The sequence below is a fragment of the Hemitrygon akajei genome, chromosome 9 (assembly GCF_048418815.1).
Source record: "Hemitrygon akajei chromosome 9, sHemAka1.3, whole genome shotgun sequence".
NCBI classification, from domain to species: domain Eukaryota; kingdom Metazoa; phylum Chordata; class Chondrichthyes; order Myliobatiformes; family Dasyatidae; genus Hemitrygon; species Hemitrygon akajei.
Genome location: NC_133132.1, coordinates 151347226 through 151372049, shown reverse-complemented (window position 1 = coordinate 151372049; position 24824 = coordinate 151347226). Strand labels below are relative to the sequence as shown.

At 40.2% G+C, this 24824-nt stretch overlaps 1 protein-coding gene across 1 annotated transcript in view; it reads right to left on the bottom strand.

The window, feature by feature from the left end:
* The window catches only part of epb41l2 (erythrocyte membrane protein band 4.1 like 2), a 200130-nt gene extending 175578 nt beyond the window's left edge, over nucleotides 1–24552 (bottom strand). The window contains exon 1 of the mRNA XM_073057274.1: nucleotides 23870–24552. The gene's annotated coding sequence lies outside the window, so the exon portion shown is untranslated. The remainder of the gene's footprint in view (nucleotides 1–23869) is intronic.
* Nucleotides 24553–24824: the final 272 nt, after the last annotated feature.

Genomic DNA, 24824 nt, shown 5'->3' with positions numbered 1-24824 from the left:
GAAGATGGATTATTATCTATGCAGAGACAGGCTGCAAATGAGTGAAGTTCAGGGGATTTAGGTGTTGTGTATGAATCACAAAAAGTCCAGCAAGTAGCTAAGAAGGCAAATGGCATGTTGGCTTTTACTGCAGAGGGATTGGAATTTCAGAATAGGGAACTTTTGTTATAGTTATGCATTTCACAGTTTTGTTTGTTCCCTTCATGTAAAATAGGATATAGTAGCAATGGAAGCTGTCCAAAGGAGATTCCCTGGTGTAATTCCTGAGATAAGAGAGTTGTATTATTAAGATAAGCCACATAATCCAGTAGTCTAGAAGAATGATTCAAACAAATAAGATCCTAAGGAGGCTTGACAAGATAGATGTTAAACTGCTTCCAGTCATGGGAGAGTCATAAATAATTCAGAATAATGTAGGGGGGGAAATGGATATCATTGAAAACTATCGAATATTGAAAGGCCTCAATCGAGTGGATGTGGAGAGGATGTTTCCTCTGGTGGGGGAGACCAGAGAACCCAGCTTCAGAATAAAGGGCCCTCCACTTAGAACGGAGTTCAGGAGGAATTTCTTTAGCCAGAGTGTGGTGGATCTGTGGAATATGTTGTGGAGGCCAAGTCAGTGGGTATATTTAAGGCAGAGGCTGATAGATTCTTGATCAGTCAAGGCATGAGTGGATATGGGGAGAAAGGAGATTTGAGATGAGGGGGAAAATGAATCAGCCATGATGAAATGGCAGAGCAGACTCGATGGGCCAAATGGCCTAATTCTGCTCCTATATCTTATGATCTATAGTTGCAAAATGAGAACCTGTCAACTAAAACTAAGGGAAGTAGAAACATCTTGCAGAAGGTAGAGAATCTCTGGTATTCTCTGCTACTGAGAGTGGTGGAGGCCAGACCATTAGTCAAAGGGTTTTAGAGCATGGAAACAAGCCCTTTGAACCAACTAGTCCATACCAACTGCAGCATCCTCCCTGCTAATCCCAGTTACCTGCTTCAGCCTAGAACCCCCTGAGCACTTCCTCTCTATGTACCTATCTAAAGTAAATTTACGATCAAAGAATATATGTCATCATATATAATTCTGAGATTCAATTTCTTACGGGCATACTCAGTAAATCCAAGATCCTTGATAGAATCAATGAAAGACCGCATCCAACAGGGTGAACAAACAGCCAATGTGCAAAAGACAGCAAACGTGCATAAAAAAGAGAAATAATAAAAAGATAGATAGATAGATAAATAGGCAAGCAATAAATATCAAGAACATGAGATGAAAAGTCCTTGAAAGTGAATCCATAGCTTTTTAGAAACAGTTCAGTAACAGGCAAATAAAGTCAAGTGAAGTGACTGTAAATCTTGAATTCATACAAATAATTTGGTTTCAAGAATTAATCCAAACAAGGCAAATTAGCTGGTATTGCTATTTTTAATGAAATTAAAACCAACAGGAAGATTAACTTACCTCAATGAAGAAGTTATCTTGGTTAATTTAACTGTCCCCTCAGCCACATTTAGTATTCTTGTGGTTACCCTGTCTCTTATCAAATAATTCTAGAAGGCACAAGGACATATTTCTGGTTGTTGCAGTTTAACTAATCACTGGATTAGATAACTAGCCGAATGCTGAAGGACCTCAAAAGGAAGTTATAATTATCATGATATAATCATCAAAAGTTTACAAAGAAGCTGATTAATAGAATATAAGATTTACAGTTTATTAGAGCCAAACACTATTTAAATTATAACTGGACATGTCAAAATAGAAAACCTTTAGAAAAAAAATAGAAAATAGGAGCAGATTAAAGAATGAATTGAAAATGTCATTTTTAATTTTCATACATATCTAGAAATTATAGCACAGAAACAACCTATTTGGGCTAGTGAATCAATCCTGGTGTTTCTATAGGTGTCTTCTTGCATCCGACTCACCTAATCCTATCAAAATAACACAGAAGCAACACACACAAAATGCTGGAGGAACTCAGCAGGTCAGGCAGTATCTATGGAAATGATAAGAGTCAATGTTTCAGACCAAGACCCTTCTTCAGGACAATAACTTAGAATTTTGTTTCTCCTCATATAATTAAGGTTGCTATCACCAGGGGTGATAAAAAAAGGGGTAAATTCCTACAACCTATTAAATGCTCCCAAAGACTCAAATAGCCTGACACAAGTCCAGCTCCAGGCCTTCACAAGTGGCTTAGCTACCAGGCCCAGGGGAACCGTTTCTACTGACAGGAAGGTACAAAAGCGGGTTACTGCGCCTTAAAACCAGTCACTACGGGTAGATGGTGCTCGTCAGCCGCAGTTGGCAGCTCATCTAGGAGAAGGGAAACTCTAATCTCAAACCTCTGCTGCTTTGTGGCCATACCTACTCATGGAGAAGGCTTTGGGAGTAAACCCCATGGGAAAAACCCGGAGCTGGAGTCCCTAAGGCAGTCCTACATTGAGTTCAACGATGACTGACAACTCCTGCAATGCTGCTGGTGCAAAACTGTATCAGACTCTGCCATCCTTTTGCCTTCATCAGATGCGTGGAAAGGGAGACCTTGCTATATATGGGTAACAGCTTGCTCTCCATATTGTACTGTCCAGGCTTGTGTATCTAGACAGCTAGGATGCAATGTCCATGGTCAACCCTGACCAGTGCAGGCTTTTGATCATATAATTATCAAGCATCTCTTAGAGGTATCAATTCCCAAGTATTCCATGTCAATGCATGTTCCTCATTTTAATTATTCTCAGGAGAAGTTTGCCTTAAGTACTTACAGAATTGATTATGCTCTAAGGTTGTGATTTTTACATATTAACCTATTAAATTGTTCATAATTTTAAATTCTTTTACTGGTTTGGCTTTACTCAGACTGTTCAGCCTTTTGCAATAGTTGCCATGTTTCAATTATAATGTGTCCCCATTAAAAAGGTGGACCAAATGTGGACCTTCTGTTCCATGATGAGGCCCATTTGAAGTAAGTAATACCCACCACAACTCCACAACTCAATTTGTTCCATATATCACTGTTGAACTGGTTCCAAAATCTCTGATTAATAGAATGATTCCTTGCTGATGTACATATAGATTAGGCAGTCTGGCCCTGCAAAAATTTTCTGATATAAATTTGTTGTTATAAATCTGTATAAAGTTGTTGTTATCATTCCTTTACAAAAGTGATATTCCTTCATCATTATATGATCAAAACCCTAGCACCTACAGGACTGACCACATTACCACATGGTTTGAACAAGGATGGAGAGATACACCAGGAAGTTGGCTGTAATCATAACAAGATATTGGGCAGATTAGGTTTATTCCCACTGCAATGCAAGAGATCATGGGTGACCTTTGCAGAGGTGTACGTGATTATGAGTAGTCAGAATTCTTTTTCCCAGGACAGGGGAGTCTAGAAGTAGAAGACACCTTCTGAAGGGTAAGATTTTCACACAGTGAGCCAAGCTACCGTAGAAAATAGTGAATGCAAATGTAATAATAACACCAAAAAGTAATTTAGACAGGTACTTGCATAGGAAAAGCATTGAGGATTATAGGACTAACATAGGCAAATGGAATTATTCTAGTTTTCTCTACTTTAAGCACTTAAACTGAGGCAAAGACAGGAATACTATTGGTATTTTATATCTATTAGAATAATTGAGAGAATGAACCAAGGCCTTATTACCGTACTGTATGTACCACAGAAGATGTAGATGTGAAGTTAACAGAGGGACATTGTTGAAATTCTTCGAGATTCTGTGCTGGGTTAACTAATCTTAGCTAAATTGGCCCAAAAAACATATGCATTCAAAAAACTTCCCCTTGGTTGATTCATATCATGAGTACTGACCACAGACATATCATATGTCTTTAAGTATGGTTGGTAGCTGAGAATAAGATTACTGTATGCTCAAATGTTTCTAAGGTTCGTATATGGCCCAAGTGCGGAGTGACAGAGACTGAAGCGGGTCGATAGATCACAGACTTTAATGCAAACAGTGTGAAAGGGAAAAGAAAACAATACACTAGGCCAAACTGGGCCATTAACTAAAACTCTCAAATGGAAAACAAGGTCTACACTGCAGCCGAAAAGAACAACTAAATATTAAACGAATACTGCTAGTCTTCAGGGTCAGTTGTCTTGACAGTCTACTTTCTCAGGCAAGGCCGAATGCAAACAGGCAGCAAAGCATTGCTGTGCTGTATCCAAGTCTTGACAAGCACTACTATGACAAGTATGGAGTTAAATACTATCACAATGAAATATTGATTAGCTGACACATGCATATTCACAAGTGCAATTGCCATATCTACTGCACTGCCGAATCCAATGGTTGTGACAAAGGCTCACATTTTGGAAGACACAAAATGGCTGCCAGCCTCTATGTTAGAGGATCCCAACAGGTGCCAGTGTTTTCAGGAAAGAACATTACACATTGTGGTGAACTAGATATACCTGTCTGACTGCTCCTGTGGCTCCTCCCACAGACCCTGCTGACTGCTCCTGTGGCTCCTCCCACAGACCCCAGTATAAAGGCGACTGTGGGCTGCTGCTCTCCCTCATTTTCCCCAGGATGTAGTGTTGTTTATTCTTCCAGTCAATAAAAGCCGATATCTCGCTTCCTAAGTCTCAGCGTGAGTTATTGATGGTGCATCACACATGTATCATCCTTCATTTCCTTAGAATATCACCAAAGTATTTTACAGTCATGGAAGTATTCTTTGAAATACAATCTCTGTTGTAAAACAGACAGAGCCTTAAGTTAACATTTCCATCCTGGGAAAACAGAATTTCTGATAGATGAGCATTCTCTCAATACTGCACTGGAGTTTCAATCAGGAGTTTTGTACTTCAGTCACCGGTGTGCAATTCAAAATGTTAGCCTTTCAACACAGTTTCAAGAGCTCATTCAAGTAATATAAAGCTGAAGTTAATACAAGGATTGCAACAGAAGAAGAATATGGATCTATTTGTATATGTGTAGAGTGAGGGAAAATTAGCAAGAGCAACTAAAGTCAAATATTATTACATAATATAAGACCATTAAACCATGAGATATAGGAGAAGTAGGCCATTCGACCCATTGAGTCTGCTCCGCCATTCAATCATGGGCTGATCCAATTCTTCCAGTCATCTCCACTCCCCTGCTTTCACCCCACACCCTTTGATGCCCTGGTTAATCAAGAACCTATCTCTGTATTAAATACACCCAGTGACTTGGCCTCCACAGCTGCTCATGACAATAAATTCCACAGATTTACCACCCTCTGACTAAAGTAATTCCTCTGCATCTCAGTTCTAAAAGGACATCCTTCGATCCTGAATTTGTGCTCTCTTGTCCTAGAATCCCCTCCCATGCGAAATAACTTTGCCATATCTAATCTGTTCAGGCCTTTTAACATTCAGAATGTTTCTATGAGATCCCCCTCCCCACACATTCTCCTGAACTCCAGGGAATACATCCCAAGAGCCGCCAGACATTCCTCATACAGTAACTCTTTCATTCCTGCAAAAATGCATTTTGCATTTACACCTCCACCCACTAACTCCACCACTACTTTATTATTTCCCTTCAGTCATCTTATATACTGCATAGTGTCACTTTATAGCCATACAATCAATCTATGGATATAAGCTATCCTATGTATTTACATTTATTGTGTGTTTTTCAGTATTATTCTTGTGCTCTTTATCAATTGCATTTTTCTTGTGCTGCATCATATCCGGAGTAACAATTATTTCATTCTCCTTTCACTTGTTTACAGGAAATGACATAAACCGATTTTGAATCTTGAATCTTGCATTATCTTAGCCATTCTGACAAAATGCAATTGGTTCTGCAAAATACATTAACAAAATATATTTGTATTGAGAGGAATATTCTGATTAATGGCTAGAATAAGAGATATCATATAGATATCATAGTCATTTGTAATATTATTTACATTAGTCCAACAGAATTAGTTTTGAATAGAATTTAAAATTGATAGGTATTTGATAACTGTTGTTAACGAGCTGATAGATATTAAGTGCATGAAAAGCTCACTGAGTCATCATGTGAAATAGATCAAACTTAAGGCTTAACTTATGAAATACCACTTACCTCCATATGAATCAGCCCATTCATCTACTCATGGTAATTATAAAGAACATTATTTACAGGCAGACAGACAGACAGAAAGACATACTTTATTGATCCCTAGGGAAATTGGGTTTCATTACAATTGCACCAACCAAGAATAGTGTAGAAATATAGCAATATGAAACCATAAATAATTAAATAAAAATAAGTAAATTATGCCAAGTGGAAATTAGTCCAGGACCAGCCTATTGGCTCAGGGTGTCTGACACTCCAAGGGAGGAGTTGTAAAGTTTGATGGCCACAGGCAGGAATGCCTTCCTATGACGCTCAGTGTTGCATCTCGGTGGAATGAGTCTCTGGCTGAATGTACTCCTGTGCCTAACCAGTACATTATGGAGTGGATGGGAGACATTGTCCAAGATGGCATGCAACTTGGACAGCATCCTCTTTTCAGACACCACCGTTGGAGAGTCCAGTTCCACCCCAACAACATCACTGGCCTTACGAATGAGTTTGTTGATTCTGTTGGTGTCTGCTACCCTTAGCCTGCTGCCCCAGCACACAACAGCAAACATGATAGCACTGGCCACCACAGCCTCGTAGAACATCCTCAGCATCGTCCAGCAGATGTTAAAGGACCTCAGTCTCCTCAGGAAGTACAGACGGTTCTGGCCCTTCTTGTAGATAGCCTCAGTGTTCTTTGACCAGACACAGATAGCACAGATTTCTGTGATTAATAACACAGACTGTGTGATTTCATTTTGTAATTAATATTCACATTTAATTCAATTTTCTTCCTGTTCCCCCTTTCTCATTCCCACTAAACTGTGATCTACATGATCTCACAGAGGCTGGTGATTGTGTAGAGTAATGTAATTCACAATCACTGACATTGAGTTGGGATTCACTTTAAGAGGCTGGTCTAATGTGAAGACGTAATAACGTAAAGTACTCTGACCATGCTTTGTGTTCAGTTTTTTGGAGTTCAATAAATGAGCTGTCACAGTTTTTTCTTAAACATAAAATGCCTCACATCGTTTTATTTGTGAAAACCTACATTGGTGACCCCAATGCTCTAGAACGAGGCCAAAGTTATTGAACCTATCGGTCAACACAGTCACTTTGAAACTGCCGGAGTTTTGGGAACATAATACTGTCTCTCGGATTGTACAAGCTGAGCTCCAATTTGGGCTACGAGAAATCACCATGGACCATGCCTAATTTTATTACGTGGTAGCGTCACTTGGAAACTCCATGGCTGTAAGAGTAGTGAGTCTACTAGAACAGCCACCTGAGTATGATAAATACTGATTGCTGAAAACTCACCTTTTACAGAACTTTGGACAATCAGAGTCTGAGCGCGCCAAACAGTTGCTCTCCTTGCTCAGCCTCAGTGATGCTAGGTCTTCAGAGCTAATGGACCACATGCTGTTTTTCCTGGGAAATCACCATCCTTGCTTTATTTTGAAAGAACTCTTCACGCAGCAAACACCTCATCGAGTTTGCATAGCTCTCATTAACGCACCCGTGAAGGACTATAGAGAGCTTGCTAAAATGGCTGATAGTCTACACTCAGCCAGACAGCAATGCATCATTCCTGCTCCTTTCTCTACCTCAATAAGCCAGGTCAGCAAGGCTTCCCATATAACGATGCCTGCTCCTGCGAAAGAGATGACACCTGGCCTGTGCTTTTACCATGCTCACTTTGGTACAAACTCTAGGAAGTGCTGACCACTTTGCAGCTTCAACAGTGCCAGTGCATCAGGACCTCAGAGGTCTGCGAACGCCATGGGTTCCAGCTACCAGGGACATTATGGACACCTTTTCAGGGTGACGCTTCCTGCGTGACATGGAAGCAGACAGCATCGCCTATTGATGAGAAGGCAAAGAGCGACAAAAGCTCGCTGGAATCCACCAATGGCAGCAGGGTCCAGACTTAAAGGAATTGATGAGTGACACTCTGCTTCAGTGGGCAATGTTGCACATGGGATTTCATCCTGGCTAAAGTGGCTAGACCTCTGCTTGTTGCAGATTTCTTGTGTGCCCAAGGACTACTATTCAATCTTAAAAAGTGCTGGCTTGTGGATGTCACGGACTTTGGATTGTTACCCTGATCCCCCAGTAAGTTCCCCACAATGACTCTGTCAAGCACATGTACCAACACATCTGTGTTCACTTGACTGCTGGGTGAATTCCCAAAATCTCACCAAGCCCACATTCTCCACTACAGTCACAAAACATGGGGTTGAGCACCACGTTTCCACAGTGTAGAAAGGACCCTGAAAAGCTAGCAACTGCAAAGGCTGAGTTTGCCAACATGGAAAGACTTAGCATTGTACACTGGTCGAATAGTCCTGGGCCTTGCCCTTCCATACTGTCCCTCAGTCTGATGGTGGTTGCCGTCCATGTGGTGATTACTGACACCTTAATGAGACCACCACCCCAATCATTACCCCATCCCACACAGCCAAGACTTTGCTGCACGTTGAGTCAGAAAGTTAATTTTTCCAAAGTCAATCTAGTTAGGGGCTACCATCAGATGCCTTTGTGCTTGAAGGACATTCCCAAAACAGTTATGATAACCCCATATGGCCTCCTTGAGTTCTGCACATGCCATTTGGTCTGAAAATGCAGCACAGACTTTCCAATGGCTGATGGACTCTCTAGAAAAAGACTTAGATTTTCTTTTTGTTTACCTGGATGACATACTTGTCACCAGTGCACTCACATCTCCACACACTTTTCGAGCACTTAAGCCAATATGGGTTGATTATTAACACAGCTAAATGCCTGTTTGGGTTGGCAACCATTGACTTTCTTGGCCATTGCATCTCCACAGAAGGTGCAAAACCCCTCCCATCAAAAGTAGCTGCTATTATGGATTTCCCACTGCCCTGCACTACAAAAAAACTACAGGAGTTTTTAAGTATGGTAAATTTCTATCACAGCTTCATTCTGCAAGCTGCTGAACTTATGCTCCCCCTGTATTGTGTGCTTAAAGGCTGACTTGACCAGGGCATTTGATGATACCAAACAAGCTCTTTCCAATGTGACCCTACTGGTGTACCCACTCCCCAACACACCCATAGCCATTACTACTGATACTTCAGACTATGCTGTGGGTGCTACACATGCATGCTGTGATACCGTTTCCTGGATGGTAGCAGCTGGAACAGTTTGTGGTTGGGGTGACTCGGGTCCCCAATGATCCTTCGGGCCCTTTTTGCACACCTGTCTTTGTAAATGTCCTGAATAGTGGGAAGTTCACATCTACAAATGCACTGTGCTGTCTGCACCATTCTCTGCAAAGTCCTGCGATTGAGGAAAGTACAGTTCCCATACCAGGAGTGATGCAGCCAGTCAGGATGCTCTCAATTGTGCCCCTCTAGTAAGGATTTGGGGGCCCATACCAAACTTCTTCAACTGTCTGAGGTGAAAGAGGCACCGCTGTGCCTTTTTCACCACTCAGCCGGTATGTACAGACCACGTTAGATCCTTGGTGATGTTTATGTTGAGGAACTCAAAGCTGTTAACATTCTCAACCCCAGATCCATTGATGTCAATAGGGGCTAGCCTATCTCCATTCCTGAAAAGCTAGTCCACAACCAGCTCCTTAGTTTTGATTATTTACTATTACCTTCGAGAAGCAGATACAGCAGTCCAAAGACCCACACTGCATGTTTTAAAAACGGCTTCTTATCCTCTGCCATCAGCTTTCTGAACAGTCCATGAACACTACCATGTTATTCATCATTTGCACTATCTACCCCTATTTATTTTGCAAATTTTATTTACTGCACTGTATTCCTGCAATAAAACAACATGTTTCATGGTACATGCCTGATTCTAATTCTGAGGTCCACCAGAGATGCCATCGCTCTGGCTCTACACCAATCTCTGGAGCATCTGAACAGTAAAGTAACAAACGTTAGAGTATTGTATATTTACTACAGCTCTACCTTCAATACTGTAATTCCAATCAAACTCGCTCACAAATTCTTAGACCATGAACTCAAAACCTCCATTTGCATCAAGATCCTTGACTTCCTGACTGACAGACCATTATCAATAAGGATAGGCAGCAATGCCTCCACCATGATTATCCTCGACACTGGTGCCCCACAACGTTGTATCCTCAACCCCCTTCTCTATACATTATATCAGAGTGGTGAACCTTTTTGAGAGTGTTTGCTCAAGTTGGCAATTACAATTACGATTACAGATACCACAACATGCCTGGATCATAGGGGTGCTATACAGATGAGCACCGCACCAGTTGCCTCCAACTCTCATGATTGTTGGGTTGCAGCAAAGCTTTTCCTAGTCCACTGTACAATGTTTTCTATCCATTTCTTCCTCTGTCTTCCCCTTTTTCTTTTCCCTTGCACCATTCCCTAAAGAATGGTCTTTGAGTGTACACTTGATCTTGTTATATGGTCATACCATCTCAGTTGGCTCTTCTTTAATGTGGGCAGTAGATCTTCGTAATGTCTCAAGCATTGGGTGATTGTTCTCCATACTTCATTGTTTGAGACAAGGTCCGCATAAGAGATGCCGAGGAGCCTTCTGAAGCATCTCATTTCTACTACCTGGATCTTCTTTGGCAGTTCATTTGGCAAAATCCATGATCTGCATGCATACAAGAAAAGGAAGAACACAAGTACATGCAGGAGTTTCAACTTAGATCCGACAGTGCTGTAATTATCTCTCCAGATTGGTTTTTGTTTATCCAGCATTGCTGTTGTTGGGCTGTCCTTGTAAGGAGTTCAGGATTTGATCCTTCTTGGTTGATGATGGTACCAAGATAATCGAACCCTTTGACAGTCTCTAGTTCTCGTCGTGGACTGTGATTTTTATTGTGACTGGCTCCTCACCCTTTCTCATCAGCTTTGTTTCTCTGTGCTGATCTCCATGCCATATCTGGTAGATGTATCATCCAGATGGTTCACAAGGTAGGTCAATTTATCCTCACTTCCTGCCAGCCTATCAATGTCATCGGTGAACTTGAGATTGGTTATGATCTCACCCCTGATGTTGACTGTGCCAATAAGGTCTTCCAGGGCATCTGTCATTATTTGCTCCAGGAAAATATTGAACAGTGTGGGTGAAAAGGGGCAACCTTGTCGGACTCCAACTGATGTGTGGAACCACTCTCTAACTGTGCCTTGAACAAGTACCGCACTGCTAGCTTTGATGTAGAGTTGCTTGATGATTTGGGTCAGCTTCTGGCCCATGTTATCTTTGCATGCAATAGTAATTTTGAGCAGTAATTATCATTGACAAATAAATTAGTTACAATAATTATGGACATTTTTTATGGAAAAAGCACGAGTCCTCTTGCTTAATTTTATTCATTATTTTATAACTAATAAAGTATAACAGAGACAAACTGAAATAAATGAAGCACCTTAAAAACCAGTTTAACAATTATTAATATTTATCTTTGAAAATACAATTTAAAAATAACATCATTTCTAAATGGTATTGTTATTGTAAACATTTTACTATCTAAATATTTTGAGAACAGCAAGGATTTCAAAACTTATCATCCAATGTCATACGTCCTTGAAACTATTTAGCTGGCGTCAATCCAGCATGAGACATTTCCTTTGAAAATATCTCACTGCTCTCAGTTTTTAAAAAGTCATCCATTGTTTCATTTTTTTCTTATGGGTGGGGGTTTAAGGAATCAAGGAACGGCACTGCATACTGCATGCCAACAAAATTTTTCTGTGTGCCATCTTGGGCACACGTGCCATAGGTTCACCTCCCCTGCACTGTACAATCCTGATTGCATGGCCGAATTCTGCTCTAGCTCCATCTATAACTATGTAGATAACACCACAGTAGAAGGTGACAGATCATGATGAGTTGGAGTACAGGAAAGATATTGAGAGTTTAGTGTTTATGGTGTCATGACAACAACCTTCCCAACAACAAATAAGGTCGTCATAGAAGGGAGTGGTACATCAATGGTGCTGTGGAGATGAGAGTTGAGAGTTTCAAGATAGATAGATAGATACTTTATTCATCCCCATGGGGAAATTCAACTTTTTTCCAATGTCCCATACACTTGTTGTAGCAAAACTAATTACATACAATACTTAACTCAGTAAAAAATATGATATGCATCTAAATCACTATCTCAAAAAGCATTAATAATAGCTTTTAAAAAGTTCTTAAGTCCTGGCGGTTGAATTGTAAAGCCTAATGGCATTGGGGAGTATTGACCTCTTCATCCTGTCTGAGGAGCATTGCATCGATAGTAACCTGTCGCTGAAACTGTTTCTCTGTCTCTGGATGGTGCTATGTAGAGGATGTTCAGAGTTATCCATAATTGACCGTAGCCTACTCAGCGCCCTTCGCTCAGCTACCGATGTTAAACTCTCCAGTACTTTGCCCACGACAGAGCCCGCCTTCCTTACCAGCTTATTAAGACGTGAGGCGTCCCTCTTCTTAATGCTTCCTCCCCAACACGCCACCACAAAGAAGAGGGCGCTCTCCACAACTGACCTATAGAACATCTTCAGCATCTCACTACAGACATTGAATGACGCCAACCTTCTTAGGAAGTACAGTCGACTCTGTGCCTTCCTGCACAAGGCATCTGTGTTGGCAGTCCAGTCTAGCTTCTCGTCTAACTGTACTCCCAGATACTTGTAGGTCTTAACCTGCTCCACACATTCTCCATTAATGATCACTGGCTCCATATGAGGCCTAGATCTCCTAAAGTCCACCACCATCTCCTTGGTCTTGGTGATATTGAGACGCGGGTAGTTTGAGTTGCACCATATCACAAAGTCCTGTATCAGTTTCCTATACTCCTCCTCCTGTCCAAGTTCCTGGGAGTGAACATTACCAACAGTTCTTCATGGTTCAACCATGTAGACAACATGGCTAAAACAGCACACCAACACATCTACTTCCTCAGGAGACTAAAGAAAGTTGGCATGTTTTCTTTGACACTGATCAGTTTTTATTGTTGCATCATAAAAAGCATCTTCTCTAGACACCCACAATTTGGTATGGCAATTGCTTTCCCTGAGACCATAAAAATCTACAGAGAGCTGTGGACACCGCTCAACACACTTGGAAACAGCTTCCCCTCTATGGATTCTGTCTATACTGCTAGCTGCCTTAATAAAACAGCCGGCATAATCCAAAGTAACACACACAAAATGCTGGAGGAACTCAGCAGGTCAGGTAGCATCTTTCGTATCAGGCCAAGATCTTTCTTCAGGACTGGAAAGGAAGGGGGAAGACACCAGAATAAAAAGATGATGAGAGGTAAGGAGAATAGCTAGAATGTGAGAGGTGAAGACAGATGGGTAGGAGAGGTAAAGGAAGGAATCTGATAGGAGAGAGAGTAGGCCATAGGAGAAAGGGAAGGAGGAGGGGACCCAGAGGGAGATGATAGGCAGGTAGGAAGAGGTAAGAGGCCAGAGTGGGGAATAGTAGAAGAGGGGAAGGGAAGTTTAACTCTTAAGTTAAACAAAAGGTAATGAATTCTCTTATTTTAATTATTTATACTACAGCAGTTCAGGTTGATTCCATCCCACCAAACTGAAATATTACCCTGTGCATTACACTGGATGCCAGCTTTATCAGAAAATTTTATGCTTACAATTATATAACAGTATTTTTGAGAATTGAAAACTAGCTCCATAACAAATTATCAAGCTAATCTGTCTTTATTTGGTTTGCCTTTTTTGGGGATTGTTGGTATCTCACTCAATTGTTGTCAATGAGAAACATCCTCCTTCCCCCTTCCTTTTCCAGTCTTGACGAAGGGCCTTGGCCAGAAATGTTAATTTCTATAGATGCTGCCTGACTTGCTGAGTTCCTCCAGCACTTTGTTTGTGTTTTTCTGGATTTCCAGCATCTGTAAAATCTTTTGTGTTTATAAAGCTTCAATGATGTTCAAGTACACTGTACAGCTATCCACCCTTCCACCCAATCACTTCCAGGATTTGATTGATTATCTTATCATGAGTATCTAGCCAATCCTTTTACCTTCTTGATCATCTGTGTGATAGCTTACCAACATCAAAAAATTGCTGTAGATCTGCGACATCCCTCAGGCTTCGCATTTTTCACCTCAGTGACTTTGGCTGGATCTGCTTCGGAGCACCTCGGATGATCAGATGACCTATGAAGGAGAGTTTCCGCATTTTAAGCTTTTGTCTATTCATGTTTAGCTGCTTCTCCTTATGTCTTCTCATCAGAGAGTTCAGTTTTCAGTCATAGTCTAATTATGTTGTTTCCACTGCTTCATTGTTTCCAGAGAGCAAAAAGCCATCACTCAGGCCTTGGGCAACATCCCCTACTGTTTTCATGGGATACTGGCTTATTTCCAGAGCTTCATCAAGATCTCTTGGGTCTGGACAGAGTCTCAATACACGCAAACTGTATCCTGGGGAATGAATATATACTGAGACTATTACTACTGTCTCCAGTTTCAAGTTTTTCCTTCAAAGTCAATAGAATACGCACTGCTTATAGTATCACCAGCTCCTTCCACTCAAATGGAACCAGACAGTATTTGCATTCTTTCTTTTTCAATCTTTTTATTAAGTTTCCAATAAACAATATTAATACTAATACATAGAGATCAGGAATACATTAATAACGGTTAACATGTAGAAACACATATTCCAAGTAATAAATGGAGTCTAACCTCCCAATCTCTTAGTAATTAACCATGAAAAAGATAATTATAATTATAACAAAAGGGGAAAAAAAACCCCAAACTAAAACAAACTAACCTAAAAAAAACAAACAAAGATTGGGCTGCCATAATTCATCGGTTAAAATTATATTTTGTCGTTAACTCCGCTCCTCTATATATAAATTTATTTTTAAATATTTGCATTCTAATTTTCCTGTTTTGTAAAGAACATCTGTATTTTCAGTTTAGAGTTGTGCAATACTTAGGATGAAGCAATTTTCATGATCATGTTACTGTGTACCATTATCAGTTCCATCTGCTGTGCTGTAATACTCTAACAGAGAGGTGTGTCATCTTTGTTGAAATCCACATAATTTCTTTCTTGCTTCTCTGAATTTTCCATTCTCAGGGACCATCTCTCAACCAGTGTGATATTCTTCATTGACAGAAGAAATTCTGCAGACGCTGGAAATCCAAAGCCACACACACAGATGCTGGAGGAACTCAGCAGGACAGGTAGCATTCCGTGGAGGCTGCTTGACCTGCTGAGTTCCTCCAGCATTTTGTATGCTTTGATATTGTTCATTGATGGCACCTCATTGATTGAATAAATTTACAGTGCTTAGTGACTGATGGGGAAGATGCTAGAGTCAATTATAAAAGATGAAATAACGGCACATTTGGATAGCAGTAACAGGATCGGTCCAAGTCAACATGGATTTACTAAGGGAAAATCATGCTTGACTAATCTTCTGGAATTTTTTGAGGATGTAACTGTGAAAATGGACAAGGGAGAGCCAGTGGATGTAGTGTACCTGGACTTTCAGAAAGCCTTTGATAAGGTCCCACATAGGAGATTAGTGGGCAAAATTAGAGAACATGGTATTGGGGGTAGGGTACTAACATGGATAGAAAATTGGTTGGCAGACAGGAAACAAAGAATGGGGATTAACGGGTCCTTTTCAGAATGGCAGGCAGTGACTAGTGGGGTACCACAAGGCTCGGTACTGGGACCACAGCTACTTACAATATACATTAATGATTTAGATGAAGGGATTAAAAGTAACATTATCAAATTTGCAGATGACACAAAGCTGGGTGGCAGTGTGAAATATGAGGAGGATGTTAGGAGAATGCAGGGTGACTTGGACAGGTTGGGTGAGTGGGCAGATGCATGGCAGATGCAGTTTAATGTGGATAAATGTTAGGTTATCCACTTTGGTTGCAAGAACAGGAAGGCAAATTACTATCTGAATGGTATCGTTAGGTAAAGGGTAAATACAACAAGATCTAGGTGTCCTTGTTCATCAATCACTGAAAGTAAGCATGCAGGTACAGCAGGCAGTGAAGAAAGCTAATGGCATGTTGGCCTTCATAACAAGGGGAGTTGAGTATAGGAGCAAAGAGGTCCTTCTGTAGTTGTACAGGGCCCTGGTGAGACCACGCCTGGAGTATTGCGTTCAGTTTTGGTCTCCAAATTTGAGGAAGGACATTCTTGCTATTGAGGGAGTGCAGCGTAGGCTCACGAGGTTGATTCCCGGGATGGCGGGACTGTCATATGTTGAAAGATTGGAGTGACTGGGTTTGTATACACTGGGATTTAGAAGGATGAGAGGGGATCTGATTGAAACATATAAGATTATTAAGGGATTGGACACGCTAGAGGTAGGAAACACATTCCTGATGTTGGGGGATTCCAGAACCAGAGGCCACAGTTTAAGAATAAGGGGTAGGCCATTTAGAACAGAGTTGATGAAAAACTTTTTCACCCAGAGAGTTGTGGATTTGTGGAACGCTCTGCCTCAGAGGGCAGTGGAAGCCAATTCTCTCAATTCTCAAGAAAGAGTTAGATAGAGCTCTTAAAGATAGCGGAGTCAGGGGATATGGGGAGAAGGCAGGAACAGGTTACTGAATGTGGATGATCAGCCATGATCACCTTGAATGGCGGTGCTGGCTCGAAGGGCCGAATGGTCTACTCCTGCACCTATTGTCTATTGACTGATGGCTTGCTTTGGGAGGACATCATAGATGCTTCTATTTAAGATGAAAAATCTCTGAATGAAAAGTAAAAAAACTACAGATGCTGGAAATCAAAAATAAAAATGGAGAATGCAGCTAAAACTCAGTGACTTGCGATGATAAATCTGCTTTTCTTTCAGTTACTGCCTGGCCTGCTGAATATTTCCAGGATATTTTGCTCTCCTAGTTGCTTTTGCATCAAAATCTTGGCGTAAGTAAATCTAATGAACACTACTTCCACATAATTATCCTCATTTGGTAATGAGGCCATTGCTTTCAAAAGGTAGTTAGAATCTGACCTGGTCTCTATCCCTGCACAGCTCATCCCATGTACCTCATAGATTTTCAATGTAATTTTCACTGAGTTCAATTTGTAAAAATAATCTTCCAATCTGCACCCAGGACACTCTTTTCTACTAGGCAGTAAATCCAACTAGCAGCAATGTGGCATAGCTCAGACTTGCCCATAGCAACCTGGGTTCAATCCCAGTGCTGCCTGTACAGAGACCTTAGTGTGATTTTGTGGGTTTTCTCCTATATTGAAATGGCATGTAGAGTTCGTAAGTTAATTGGCCACAGTAAATCATCTTCACTTTCATCCCTCGCTTTATGGCGATTTGTTGTATTTAAGAAAGTTGATTTGCTTTAATCAAATGCACTAAAATAGATATGCTCATGGCCTGAAGTTGATGAACTGTGAACACCACAGCTGTATTCAATGTCCTTTTGCGATATCACACTGAAACGATACCTTGCCCAAGCAGGTTCAGCAGAATTTTGTGAAGGTGACATAGGCCACTGACTGACTGCAAAGGGGTGGCTTAGCCACTATTGTGAAATTGTCTTATGTCAATCCTAGTATCATAATCATTAACTTATAAATAGGCATATCTAAGGAATATAGATAGTACGCACGTTATTAGGTACACCTGTACACATGCTTGTTAATGCAAATATGTGATCAGCTAATTATGTGGCAGCAACTGAAAGCACAAAAGCACGCAGACATGATCAAGAGGTTCATTTGTTGGTCAGACCAAACATCAGAATTGGGAAGAAATGTGACCTAAGTGATTTTGACTGTAGAATAATTGTTGGTGCCAGATGCAGTGGTTTGAGAATCTCACTCTCCTGGATTTTCACATACAGCAGTATCCAGAGTTTATAGACAAGAGAAAATCTGCAGATGCTGGAAATCCAAGCAACACACACAAAATGCTGGAGGAACGCAGCAGGTCAGGCAGCAACTACGGAAAAGAGTAAACAATCAATGCTGTCTAACCTGTTGAGTTCCTCCAACATTTTGTGAGCGTTGTGAGAGTTTGCAGAGAATAGTGCAAAAAACAAACAAAAAAACACCCAGGGAGCAGCAGTTCTGTGGGTGAAAATGCATTGTTAATGAGAGAGGTCAGAGGAGAATGACCAGACTGGTTCAAACTGACAGGAAGGTGACACATTAACTCAAATTACCATGTATTACAACAGTGGCGTGCAAAAGAGCACCTCTGAATGCACAACACATCGAACCTTGAAGTGGATGGGCTCCAACAGCAGAAGACCTTGAACATATACTCCATAGCCACTTTATTAGTTACTGGAGGTACCCAATAAAGTGGTCATTGTGTGTATGTGCTACGATTCAAAAGTTAAAGTTTATGTGCTCAGTACAAAACAAAATTTCACCATTGTTACTGCTAAGTAATCTGGAAAATATGTGCTCGGGGTAAGGAGGAACACTGTATGTTATTGACAAGTATGTTGTAAACAGTAGTTAGAGCTTTATTGTCATTGCTGAGGACAAGATTGCAGTGCCACTCAATTCAGAGCAAAACAGCCTACTGGCAATTCAATTACTAAAACACGATGACTAAATTTAAAATAACATCTGAGTTATTTAGAGTGACATCTAAGTTACAATTGAATTAAAAACAAACAACTCTAAAATAGAGCTTTGCTCAGTTGCATGACAGCCCTGTGGGAAAAAAATCTGTTTTTTAGTCTGAACGTCCGGGCAGAGAAGTTTCTGTACCTCCTGCCAGATGGTAGGAGAACGGTAGGATATTTACAGTGATGCACTAATGTCCATTGCTGCTGGTCTTGTACATTTTACCTTACTAATTCCATGGCATTGACAGAAAGATCACATTTCAAACCAAGCCCAAAGTACAGCAACAGCTAGTACCACTAAGATAGTCTCCAGAGGCCCTTGAGGCCTTGCAGAGCTGCTTTGAGGTTACTGACTGGAATGTGTTTTGTGAACCATATGGGGAAGACATTAACGGACATCACTGGCTACATCAACTTCTGTGTGGACACTGTAATTCCATTAAGGACTGTTCGGTGCTTCCCTAACAACAAACTATGGGTCACCAGTGATCTAAAAGCTCTTCTAAACCACAAAAAGAGAGCCTTTTGATCAGGAGACAGAAAGGAATTGAATCATGTGCAGAGGAGCTAAAGAAGAAGCTCAAGGTGGCTAAAGAGAAATACAGGAGAGAGCTGGATTACAAAATTGGGCAGAATAGCACACAGGAGCTGTGGAGAGGCATGAAGAACATCACTGGCTTCAATCAGTCTAGCTGTAGAACCTTAGAATGCAGCCGTAAATAGTTAATGAGTTAAGCCAATTCTTCAGTAGGTTTAATAATTGCCCTCCTGTTCAGTCTCTACACTCAAAAGAATGCAGAGCCACTACCAAACATATCTTCACCTTCTTCAGCATTCTGAAGAAACTGTTGACTCTGTAATTCTCTTGTTTAATCTTCCCCCCTGAACTTTGACTCCCTTCATGGAATCTTCCTGTACCACTGTAGATTTAATGGTTACAATTTCCCTCCTCCCTTACCATCTTAGGCCCCAAGCATATAACCCAGCAGAAATTTACTTCTACTTTATCCATTTTGGAATAGTTCACAAAGTAGGCACTTTCATATTAGGGAAACTAAATGCAGATTGATTGCAGAGTATCTTTGTTCAATTCCCAAAGGTGATTCTCAGCTTCCAGTTATCTACCACTTTAACTCATTCAACTCCAAACTCTCTAACTTTGGCCTCTTACACTCTTACCAGAAAGTTCAAAGTTCAAAGTACAGCATCTTATCTTCCAAATAGGTTATACCAAGCCTTTTAGATGAAACAATCAGTTCAAGGATTTCAGATAAGCAGCTATTCCAGCCTTGTGCCTCAAATTCCCAGTGTTTGGTTTCTCTCCCAGTTTCAGGCTATTTCAATTTTCATTCATTTCCTCCAATTTATACCTCCCTAGACATAACTTTTGCTTTTTATTCAGCAACACTTTTACCATCATCTTTCAGCTGGCTCCATTTCTCTTGAGATTCTCCTGTCCACCCTATTAATTATTTCAGTTCCTTTTACTGTAACATAAACATTTTAATCTCTGATTTATCCTAGCCCTGATGAAAGGTCGTCAGCCTAAAACATTAACCCTGTTTCTCTTTGCAAAATTTCTCTGACTTGTTGACCATCTCACTTATAATTAAGAATTTTCATTTAAATACACCATGTTCTTTTCCAACTAGCAGTGTCCCTTGAAGCTCGGTTCTCTGCAAGTTACATTTTCCCTCTGGAAAAATATGCAATTAAATACTCACAGATTGCTTCAAAAGCCCTAAGAAAGCTGAACACCAGAGTTCCACAGAGAAAAGGAAATTGTTTTTTGGTGCCCACAGTAGATCCTCTTTGTTTTGAATTTGTATCTGAATTTATCCTTTCCAATTAAATAACATTGCAAATCAACATGTTTTTTAAAAGCACAGATATCAGGTAACAGGTTTTTCTAATTAAAAGTTTATATCCATGGAACAAAGCAATTCTGATATAAAATGTAACAGCTTTTGCTCTTGGTGGGCTGGTAGCATTAAAATGGCAGTTACCTGTGACACTTGTTAAATTAGTCTGTTCATCCTCTATGTCACTGATTACCTTGTTTCTCAACAGAAAGCAGCCATCCTTAAATATGGGATTTTTTTCAAAACTTTTCACAATATCCTTACTATTTTTCTGTTCAAAATAGAATACAAAGGCTTTGATTATTAAAAATGAAATTAATCTCATATGTGCAGCTTTTGAATTTGAAGCAAAAGTTCAAACAGAATTCCTTTCTAACAGGCTGATCAGTATATAGAATTACCTGCCAGATGAATTGTGGATACATCTAAATTAAATATATTGAAAAAGCAGCTGTACATGGCCAATGTAGAATGAAATAAGAATTAGGAATTAGCAAAATTCATAGTTAAATCCAAGGATTAAGGGTGGAAATTGAAGCAATTTCTGTTTGTCCTTGGGTTTAGCTGCACCTTGGAGTATGCTCTGCTGAAAAAAGAAAGGGGGCTTGTAAGAACCTCTGTTAATTAACAAACACAAGAAAATCTGCAGATGCTGGAAATCCAAAGCAACAAACTGGACCCGAGAAAGGTCTCGGCCCGAAACGTCAACTGTTTACTCTTTTCGATAGATGCTGCCTGACCTGCTGAGTTCCTCCAGCATTTTGTTTATGTTCCTCTGTTAATTAAATCTGAAATGTCTCTGAAAACCATTGTGGAACATTTGATGAAGTATTGTAAAATTAATTTGATTGAGACAAATCTTGTAATACCAAAGGAAGGATGAGATGAGGATAGGTCTAATTGCTATGGTCAAGGAAGATGAGCAGAGACATTCATTAAATTAACACCTCTGGTGCAAAGACTTGGGGAAATGATTGAATAAACAAAATATATCTGTTTTGTTTGATCCTGTATGTATATCAGAAACATATAAACGGGGGGAAATTGGCTTGAGCAGAACAGTCAGAGTCTTTCTTGTTGTTCTGATTGATTGGTATTGCACAATAAAGCTTTTCTTTACTATTCCAGATTCTTGATTTTATTTCTCCTCTACACAGTCAGGAGTAATGAACTTAGAAATGCCAGAAGGCGCACGTCATCCTTGACTTTTCCTAATTCATTGATTAAAATGAATAACCAGAATGATGAAGTAAAAGGTCACATTTTTAAAGAACAGATATTATTATATTTTCTAGTTTATAAATTTAATCATGTTGAAATGAACTTTATATAGCAAAAACTCTATTTTATGCTTCAAAAGGGATAAGGTTGTGTGTATCTGGGCAACATTCAGGTAGAAGTAAGAAGTCTCAGGGTACTCTTTTTGAAGATTGGTAAGGGTATTGATAATAGAATAATCAATATTTAGTTGCTTGGTCAACTTCACCTATCATCATAACATTGGTGTCTGTGAGTTTGTGATTGAATTCTGTATTCCCTATGTTAAATGGCATTCTTTGTCTCTACCTATTGTTGATTGTTGTAGGATGTCTAGATCCAGGTTTTACAGTAGGTTATTAATGATGCCAGTGAAAAAAAAAATCTATTCTCAGAGGATGGCTAATCTTTGACAATCTCCACCCAAGAGGGCTGAGCTGCTGTGTATATTCAGCACAGAAATCAACAGCTATTCAAGCATTAAGTGAAACAAGATTTATGGTGGTTTATGCAAGAAAGTGGTGCTGGGTTAAATGGTGAAATTAAATTGAGGTGCTGAAGAGCCCATTTCTACTACTTCCAATGTGCTTATATTCCTATGTAAGGACATAATAAGACTCTTGTCAACCTGTATTCACTTCCTCACATCCCAGTCGTACAGTTAGGGTTGGTGAGTTGCTGCCGGAAGTGTGCGCTTGTGGGCTGCCCAGCTCAATCCTCATTGATTTGATTTGACTGAAATAACACATTTCATTGTAAATTATGTTTCAATGTACATGTGACAAATAAAGCTAATCCTTTTTCTTTAACACACTACTTTTGTTTCATAAAAATGCAGAATAGTACAGCACAGAATAAGCACAGTAAGCCTGAGAGAGCAATAACAGAGATCCTAGTTCAGCTCCACATTTTAGTCATATTCCAACAATATTTCTCCTTCACATATTTATCCCATTCTGTTTGAATACTATTACTGATTCTGCATACACAGCTTTGCAAATCCTCATGTTAATATTTCCATCATGTTGTCTAAGTTTCCTCTGCCAATCACTTGAAACCTATGCCCTCTGATTATCACTTCTATCATCAAAAGCAGCTTTTCATCTCTCAATCCAAATATAGTCCTCCTAATTTTAAACCACGGGACTGTTCACTTACATTGCTCAGCTGATTTTCACATGATCTTACCAAGTCCACATCACTGTAATTTAAATTTAACTGCCTTCTGAAGTAGCCTACCGTTGCACTCCAACATATCGAAGCTGCTACATTAGAGTGTAGTACAAATAATGGATACAGCAATTACTGTACCACTAATATAGCACCAGTGACCTGAGTTCAGTTCTGCTGCTGCCTGTAAGGAGTTTGTACATTCTCCTTGTGACCTTATGGGTTTTCTCCAGGTGTCCCGGTTTCCTCCCACAGTCCAAAGCTGTACGGGTTAGTAGGTTAATCGGTTACATAGGCATAATTAGGCAGTGCAAGCTTATTGGGCCAGAACAACCTGTTACTGCGCTGTATCTCTAACTAAACAAATACATAAACAGACATATCAGGACAAGTAGCCATTAGTGATTACCATAATGGATTCAGACACAAAAGCCATTAAGTATAAAGGGATCGTGACTAAAATGGGAAAGCTGTCCTTTAGGTTCATCATACTTGATACAGAGTTACTCAAAAAATTATACCTGTCAGCAAATATTGCGCAGTTAAAAGTTCTGCCTCACCGACAGGAAAAATCTAACAGAAGTGATGGCACAGTAAATAAGCAAAGGACTGATTTTGGAAGTTGTTAACATTGACACAACATCTCAAAGTCTCGTGTCATCAAGTAAACTAGAAAACCTTTTACACTGTTTTCTATCCGTTGTATCTGACTACACTGAGCCACATGGAAGCTGCAATTGGGAGTTAGAAAAGATTTCATTCTCACAGTAGATCTTCTGAGGAAAACCTCATTCACCTCTTCCAGACTTATACAAGTTTTTATACTTTTTGAACACAAAGATGACAATAAACAATTAACTTATTTTAATGGCTATAATCACAGGCTTTTAACATTTGAATATAGACAGGTGTCATGGTGTACACTTACAGGACTGGACTGAAGTGTGGAAGAATGGCAAACTCTCTCTGTCATGGGGGTCACTGGCACCAGCTCAACTCAGGAGTGGCAGACAGCAGGCTAATGACTCAATCCAGGAGCGGAGGAATGGGCAAGTCCACATAAAGAGAGGGAAATAAGAGGTTAGGCATTGGAGTACCAACAGAGCCTTAGAGACAAATCATTCTCCATAACACTGTAGACCTCCTCTAAAGAGTTAACCTTCAAAAAATCTAGGGGTGGCAAGAATGCGGGAAACATATGTCAGTCATAATTAACTTGACAAGATTAAATTGAAAGCACAAGGGCTTAACGGCTCTAGTTAAGATAACAGTTAGTAAATACAGGTGTTCGAGAAACCTGGCAGATCAACATTCTATGGCAAGCCGCAAAGGCCCATGACTGACAGGTAACTTCGTAGAATGACAGTACTGTGCAAAAGTCTTAGGCACATATATACAGTTAGGATGCATAGGATGCTAGGACTTTTGCATAGTACCGGAGTAATTTTATGAATTGCGCTGTAATGGTTCTGCAAAAAGAATTTTTTTTTATGACGTACGTGAATGATGATAAACCCGATTCTGATATGGGTCTCTATTGTGGGAGAAAAGGGGGAGTGGGAAGCACCAGAGAGATGTAGAGATATTCTGTAATAATCAATAAACCAATTGCTTGGAATTATGACCTTGCCTCGTGTCTGTACCCCCACCACCCCCGCTGGCTCTCCTGTGCCACCTGTCCCCCAGCCACGCACCCCCCCACGGTGCTCCACCCTCGCCATTCCCAACATCTTCTGATCCTGCCCGATTTACAAACTCACTCTCTGTTCTATGATGACAAATACAGTACTGTGCAAAAGTCTTAGGTATCCTAGCTAAATGTATAAGTGCTTAAGACCAACCCAGTGTGATTTTATGCTGCTGTAGTCCATCCACTTCAAGGT